This window comes from Coenobita brevimanus, chromosome 91 (assembly GCF_032717465.1).
Source record: "Coenobita brevimanus isolate Jiangsu-jjx chromosome 91, ASM3271746v2, whole genome shotgun sequence".
Lineage (NCBI taxonomy): Eukaryota > Metazoa > Arthropoda > Malacostraca > Decapoda > Coenobitidae > Coenobita > Coenobita brevimanus.
Window position 1 is genome coordinate 23213204 of NC_137044.1, and position 8792 is coordinate 23221995.

Genomic DNA, 8792 nt, shown 5'->3' on the forward strand with positions numbered 1-8792 from the left:
CCTTGTAGGGTTTTTCCCTTCTCCTCTCTAGTGTTTTCCTTTTCCTTTTTCTTAGGTGCCAGCCAACAGCATGCCCAACAGTTTTTTTCTTCACTAGACTCTGCTTCGTTTCATCTCCTACGTGGGAAATCAAGTCTTGATGATGATTATGATAATGATGATGATTTAGTTGTAGGTCTTTGATAACAATGTATGCATTAAGCTAGGTTTTACTCCTTTTGTTTATCTGATATAATTCTGGACTGCTTCGCTTCGACATTATTCCTATATTGGCCATGGCTGCCAAAGTCGTAACCAGTTTTATGGTGTAAGTTAAAAGACAAAGAACGTTAGATATACTGATTGCTATCCCGATGCTACATCAATTAAATGGCGCTGGAGGGGGACGCCTTCACGTGGTGGCACTGATTTAATTGAGTGGCTCCATTGGCCGGTTAGGCAAACGTTCCTCAGCTCTTTCTCTATCTCCTGAAAGGAGGATGATGGACTGCAGAGAACAATTTCAGCCTGCAGTCCACAGGGTTCACGTCCAGCTGAGTCCTGGGCCACAACAGTAACAACAACGTCGGCCTAATACCGTCTGTATGTTTTCATGTGACACAAGCGGCCACTTCCACCAGCTTCAAGATTAAATCATGGTTATGTGATATCTGATGAGCTTCAGTTATGAGTAGAGAATAAGTCTCCTTGGTTACTAGTCAAATTTATCCTCCAATCTGATTACACCTGGCCCATCAGGTGAACTCAAACCAACTATAACATGCAGACATTTAAGCCCTGACTGTATTACATACGGATGTCACACACTCTGGCACTGTAATGTTCATCTGATGCACAATGCACTCTGTATATAGATCACTATACTGTGTAATATGTAAATACAAATACCGGTATAGTCTCAACACTGAAGTTTTATTATTATTATAATTACCATTAAACCCGTACTTTAATTCTGGCACTAGCAGGGGTACCCGGCGTTGCCCAGGTATATAGCTATGCATACCAACAGATCCCCAGACCCGCAGAGCACACCCCCTTAGCATGGGCAGCCCACGGGGGTCATGCCCTGCCTAAAACCCGCTTCAAGCGGAGTTGTACCACTTTGCAATGTTGTTTTCCTTGCTAAAATATATCATACCACCACTATCATCACGGCCACTATAATTCCTACCACTATCACCACTTCTACTGTTATCACTTCCATTGTCATCACTACATTCCTCATCTTCCCCCCACTATAATCACTACATTCATCTTTCCTCCACTATCATCACTACCACTATAACCGCTACCGGTACTACTATTATCACTGCCACTATCATCACTACATTCCTCATCATCCCCTCACTATCATCACTACCACTATCACCACTATCGGTACTACTGTTCTCACTACCACTATCACCACTATCGGTACTACTGTTCTCACTACCACTATCACCACTATTGGTACTACTGTTCTCACTACCACTATCACCACTATCGGTACTACTGTTCTCACTACCACTATCATCACTACATTCCTCATCATCCCCCACTGTCTTCGCTACCATTATTAACATTACTACTATTATCACTACCACTCTCATCACTATGTGCCTCATCATCCCCTCACTATCATCACTACCATTATCACCACTACTACTATTCTCACTCCCACTATCATCACTACATTCTTCATCTTCCCCCACTATTATCACTCCCACTGTCACCACTACTACTATTATCACCACCACTATCATCACTATTGTCAGGTCAGACACTGTTCTGCTACTGGTACCATGTAATCCAGTGTTACCTGTTTCATGGTCGGATCGTCGGCAAATAAGGCCCGATTCACACGACCCGTTTTGGCTCCGACAGGCAGCCCGCCGGCTTGACGCCGTCACAATGTTGGGTATTCACATGACGCGTTCCCGGTCCGTCCAGCATCATCATTCAGTGTGTGCTCGTTGTTGTGTGAGGATCATGGCCGGTCGGTCTCTAAGGAATTTGGCGGCAATTGCTCTACTATTAGAAGAAGAAGAAAAAGTTCGTGGAAACAGGAAAAGGTTATGGGTACACCAGTCACTGAAAAAGAGAAAGTCCGAGGGAGAATTCTGGACCCTGTATAAAGAACTGGCAGATGATGAGGTAAAATTTTTCAGTAGTCCTGCTGGAGCAGTACCTTGGGAGTGATATAGCATATCCTGTATTTTGGCAAGAAAAACAGTGAATTTTACCTGCAAAAATTATGACTTATAATTTCATGTATAATAAATTATTGACACACTCACCTGGTTTGTTTAGTTCCTCGCCAATCACTTTCAATATCTTATCCTCATGCAGATAATCATTGTACTTCTTGTTAGTCATTTCAAATAACTCTTCATAAAAATGCATAAGTTTGATCAGCATTTCATCCATGATGCCAAACAATGAACTTTATGTGTTATCTACATGGACAAGGCGGTAACAGTGAGTCCTGGAATGGACGGGTACGCTACGTGTCCTCGTTCACATGAGCCATCACCAACCAGTCAGGCCGGCGTCAGGTCGCCAGCTAGCCGGCCAGGATTTCTCGAGAAGATATCCGTGATGCATTAGTCGGCTGACAGATGGCTGTCGCCGTCAGCTTGACGGGTCATGTGAACAGTTACATTAGAATGCATGTAAGAAATCTTGACGGTGTCTAGCCGCCGGGCTACCTGTCTGAACCAAAATGGGACGTGTGAATCTGGCCTAAACCGGCACCCCCAGTGGTCTAGGCCAGTGAGGAAGGTGACTAGACACCCTGCAGGATGAAAAGCAAGACCTTTCAAAGGGCAGATGAGCAATTTATGCCAATGTCCATCTAGGAGGGTAGGTGGAGCTCAGTCTTGGTTGGCAATCCACCTGGGAGAAGGAAAACTCTGAGGTAAAACCTGGATAGCCATAGTCAGGGATTCCATGCCCCTGTCCATAGGCTACTGGTGAGCCCTCTCCTGACTTGGGAGGTTGGGGTGGGGTTTGTGTCCCCTTCCTGTAAAAAACAACCCCGCACAAAATAAGAGAAGGAAGAGTGATAGGGGTCAATGCATGTTGCCTGATCCTGACCCAGTTTTGCTGGGAGGTCCTCCCTCAGGAGCCAGCCTGACAGGGCTTTTTGGGCCATGCCATGTTGGCACCCATCATGATGGTTGCTGGGTGAAGCTTACTGGACCCCAGTGACCGAATGATGGGAGGGGGAACCCCATAGCCCAGACCCTCCTTTTGATTCATGTCATGGTGGCGCAAAGGATGCACAAGTGCGGGTTTAACCTTCTGAAGGCACTGCAGGTGGGGGATTGGAACGTTCTAAGCCTTTTAGAGGATGATCGACTGCCTTCATTGTCATGAGAGTTGGGACAATTGGAGGTCGCCATAGCTGCATTCTCTGAAGTGAGGCAACCCGGGCATGGTGAGATCAGTAGTGATGGTTACACATACTACTGGTCTGGCTGTGACGATGGTACCCATCTTAGGGGTGTCGCTGTGGCAGTTGACGCCCACTTTGTCTCTTGTGTCGAAAGGGTTACTCCGATTGATGAGCATATAATGCTGGTGAGGCTGAAGCACTACTTGGGCTTCATCTCTCTTATTGCAGTGTACGCTCCAACTGAGATGAGTGATCTTGAAGAGAAAGAGCTATTCTACACCAAACTTGACTCTGTTGTGGAATAGTGCCTGCACGGGATACACTTCTGGCCCTGGGCGGGTTTAATGCAGTTACTGGCACTGACAGGGAGAGCTTCGGGGATTGTGTAGGTCCCCATGGCCCAGAAACCAGGAACTCCCATAGTACTTACCTTCTGGATGTTGCCAAAGCCCATAAGTTAAGATTTGCTGGATCCTGGTTCCAGCAGCCAAATCTTCACCACTGGATTTGCTATCCCTATGCCGGAGGGGCTGCTAAGGAGATTGATCACATCCTTGTTAGTACTTGCTGGAGGATCCTTCAGAACTGCAGGGTTTTCAGGAGTGCAGAGTTCTTTGCTACTGATCACAGACTTCTTGTTGCTACTTTAAGGCTACAAATAAAAAAATTGAGAGATTCTCAAGATGCCACCTAAAAAGGTTCCATCTTGAGAAACTCAATGATGAGGAGTGTGCATATGAGTATGCAGTGGCAGTCTCAAATCGATTTGAAGTGTTCAGCTCTGTTGAACATCCTGTTGAACGATGGGATACCTTTAAGCGTGCTACCCTAGCAGCAGCTGATGAGTGTACTGGAGACTGCCTGAGATCAAGGAAGGGATTCATCTCATGGGAAATGCTGACCACAACTGAGAGGAGTTGTGCTGCCAGACTGGCTGGGGATCAGGAACAGCACAGACTTCTGTCTCAGCAGGCACAAATTTTACTGATAAGGGTCAAGGAGAGGTATGTCAAAGAAATTGCTGAAGAGGTGGAAGCCTGTTTTCATGCAAATGACCTTCGACCCGCCTGCAGAGCCCTGAAGAAGCTCCACTCCAGACTCACCTCTCAGACTAATTCTGTTCGGATAGCACATGGACGGCTCATGTCGAGGGCAAACGAGTATATGGCTCGTTGGGCTGAGTACTTTGAGCAGGTATACATGGCCGAACCTCTCAGTGGAGAGCTTCTGTTAGCTGATGTACAACTACTGACGCTGTCCCACCAACTGACGAAGCTGTGCCTTCTCTAGATGAAATCAAGAAGGCAGTGGCAAGGTTGAAATGTGGTAGAGCAGCAGGTGCTTGTGACATCCCAGCAGAATTGATCAAAGCTAGGGGTGAAGCCATGATCAAGGGGTTACATGCAGTCAAGGAAGCCATTTAGCAGACTGATATCATTCCTCCTGACTGGACAAAGGGTTTGGTCACCCCTATCTGGAAAGAAAAAGGAGACCAGCATGACTATAGTAACTACCGGTATACTGCAGTGCTCAGTGTGCCAGGTAAAGTTCTTGTTCACATTCTCCTGATGTGTATCTGGGACCATCTGCTAAAGTTTCAGAGGCCTGAGCAATCTGGATTCACGCCCAAGAAATCTACTGTTGACCGTATCCTAGCTCTTCGAGTGCTTGTGGAATGCTGTCTTGATTTATGACGAGGTCTGCGAGCAGCCTATGTTGATCCCAAGAAGGCATTTGACTCTGTAAATCGGAAGGTACTATGGAAACTCCCGCAACTTCATGAGATCCCCGCAGGGATAATCCGACTGATTGCTGGCTTGTACTCAAACACTGAGAGTGTTGCCAAGTGTGGAAAGGGAACATCCGACTTCTTCCCAGCAAGTTCTGATGTAAGACAGGGATGTGTCCTTGTCCCCACACTTTTCAACACATGTATGGATTAGGTACTGGACCGGACTGTGAGTTGAAGTCGCTGTGAGGTATCAATTGACAATTTCAGGGTTACTGACCTTGACTTTTTTGATGGTGCAGTCATCCTAGTGGAGTTGCTGGAGATACTACTGAGTGACCTTAAGGAATTTCATGAGAATGCGAAGCCATTGGTATTAAAGGTTTTCTGGGCCAAGACCAAGGTCCGGGCATTTGGTGACTTGCTGGATGAAGCAGTTCAGTCTGTTCAAGCATGTGGTGAGGATATAGTAGTCTTGGAAAGATTCACTTATCTTGGTAGTGTGGTCCAAAACAATGGTAGATCAGACAGTGAGACATCTTTTTGCATTGGTCTGACCCGCAGGGTTATGGATTTACTCATTTCGGGTATTTGGTGCTGTTGCTATTTGTGTAGAAGGACAAAAGTTCACACATTCAGGGTGCTGGTGCTCCCTGTCTTACTTTATGGCTGTGAGACATGAACACTAAACAGTGACCTGAAGCAGCAAATTGACTCCTTTGGTACCAAGTGTCTCACAGGATCATGGGATATTCCTGGTACAACCAGGGTGAGCAACAAGCGACTACTCCATGAGACTGAATCGAGGCCTATTACCCACATAATACGTCAACGCCAACTCCAGCTATATGGGCATGTGACCCTGCGGCTGCTCTTGCTCACAGGGTGATCTCTGAACGAGTTAACCCAGAGTGCAGGAGGACAAGGGGAAGGCCACAAAACTCATGGCCGAAGCAGGTCGATCACTCCTGTCGAGAGATACACAGAGGGGGAAGAGTCGCACAGACGATTGCACAGAGGGACCCGCGTGGGTGGAGTCGGAGGGTGAGTGAGGTTGTGCTCCCTGTGATGTTTGCCCCGTCTTGATTGATTAATATCATCACTACATTCCCCACTATTATCACTATTATCATTACCACTACCAATATCACCACAACTACTGTATTATTATCACTACCGCTATAATGACTATATTCCTCATCTTCACACTATCATAACTACCACTATCAGCACTATTACCACTATCACTACCACTATCATCATCGCTCTGCTCCTCATCTTCTCACACTATCACCAGTACCACTATCACCACTACTGCTATTATCACTACCACTGTCATCACTACATTCCTCTTCCTCGGTATCATCACAACCACTATCATCACTACTACTACTATCACTACCACTGTCATCACTACATCCCTCATCTTCTCCCACTATCATCATTGCCACTATCACCACTTCTACGTTCATCAACACTACATTCCTCGTCTTTCCTTCCTTTTTCTATTAACTTCTTATCATTTCTTATCAATTCTTTCATAATGTCCCTTTCACTCTCTTCGGCTGATATGAGACACACCTCCCACCCACCTACACCACCCTTCCACCTACACCACCCACCCACCTACATCACCCTCCCACCTACACCAACCTTCCACCTACACCACCCACCCACCTACACCACCCACCCACCAACACCACCCACTCACCTACATTACCCACTCACCTGCATCATCCACTCACCCACACCACCCACCCACCTACATCACCGAACCACACACATCACCTTCCCACCTACATCAACCCACTTACACCTCCCACCCACTTACACCATCTGTCCACCTACAACACCCTCCCACCTACATCACCCACCCACCTACACTACCTACCCACCTACATCACCCACCCACCTACACTACCCACCCACCCACCTACATCACCCTCCCACCCACATCACCAACCCATCTACACCACCCACCCATCTACACCACCCACCCATCCACATCACCCACCCACCTACATCACCCTCACACCAACACCACCCATCCGCTTACACCACCCATCCATGTACATCACCCACCCATCAACACCCACCCACCTACATCACCCACCCACGTACACCACCCATCCACCTACAGCACCCACACATCTACATCACCCACCCACCTTCACCACCCTCCCACCAACACACCCTCCTGCCTCCATCACCCACCCACTTACACCACCCTCCCACCTACATCACTCATCCACCAACACCACCCACGGTGGCTCAATCGGTAGAGAGGTGGCGTGCGGTCCTAGCGGACCCAGGTTCAAATCCCGGCTGAGGCAGGGAACAGTTTAAGGATTTGAATTTCATTAAATCAGGCTTTAATACATCGGGTCAGTGGATGGTGCCTAAAAGACAGATAGATAGAGAGATAGATAGGCAGATAGACAGGTAAATAAAATAAATATTCATGCTTTTAAATCAACTTTTAACATATTTTTGCATATATATATATATATTTACCAATCTAATAAATCTATCACTAGATCGGGTGAGTGGATGGTACCTACTTGATAGACTTATGGGCAGATAGACAGACAGGTAAAAAATAATTATTGATGCCTATTGATCAACTTTTAATCTATTTTTGCAACTACATATAAGCATTTATCTGCAGTAATAAACCTATCACTGCATCCGAAGAGTGGATGGTACCTAGTAGATAGATTGATGGGTGGGTAGAGACAGACAGTGAAATAAATATTAATGACTTTTACTCAGCTTTTAATCTATATTTCAGTTACCTATATGTACAGTATATATAAAGTAAGTCTATCGCTACATCGGGTGAGTGGATGGTACCATCAAGATAGATATGTTGGCATACAGGTAGAGGAAAAAATATTGATGCTTTTCATTCAACTTTTAATGTATTTACTCAACTATCCATATGTACTCTATATCTACTTAACAAATCTATCACTACATTGGGTGAGTGGATGGTTCCTACCTTATAAATAGATAGGGTAGAAAAAATTCTGATGCGTTTTAATCAAATTTTAATCTATTTCTGCAATTATGTAAACTGGTACGTATCTTTCTAATAAATCTGTCACTACGTCTGGTGAGTGGATGGTACCTACTAGATAGACAGATAGATAGGTAAACAGACAGGTCGAGAAAATAAATACTGTTGCCTTTTATTTAACTTTAATTCCATGTTGCAACTATCTATATGTATCCATCTAATAAATATATAACTAAATCGTGTGAGTGGATGGTACCAACTTTACAGATAGACAAGTAAGCAGACAGACAGAGAAAATAAATATTAAAGCCTTTTAGCAAATATCTATATGCATCTATTTAATAAATCCATCACTACTTCGGATGAGTGGATGGTGCCTACTAGATAGATAGATAGGTAAGTAGACAGGCAGATAGAGAAAATAAATATTGATACCTTTTAATTAACTTTTACTCTGTTTTTTGCAACTGTCTGTATGTAGCTGTCTAATAAATCAATCACTACATCGGGTGAGTGGATGGTACCTACTTGATAGATAGATAGGTATGTATCCAGACAGGTAAGAGAAAAAAATATATATTGCCTTTTAATCAACTCTTAATATAGCTACTTGTGCAAGCATCCATAGGTATCTATCTAATAAATATATCTTTTAGGCCAGTCAGTAG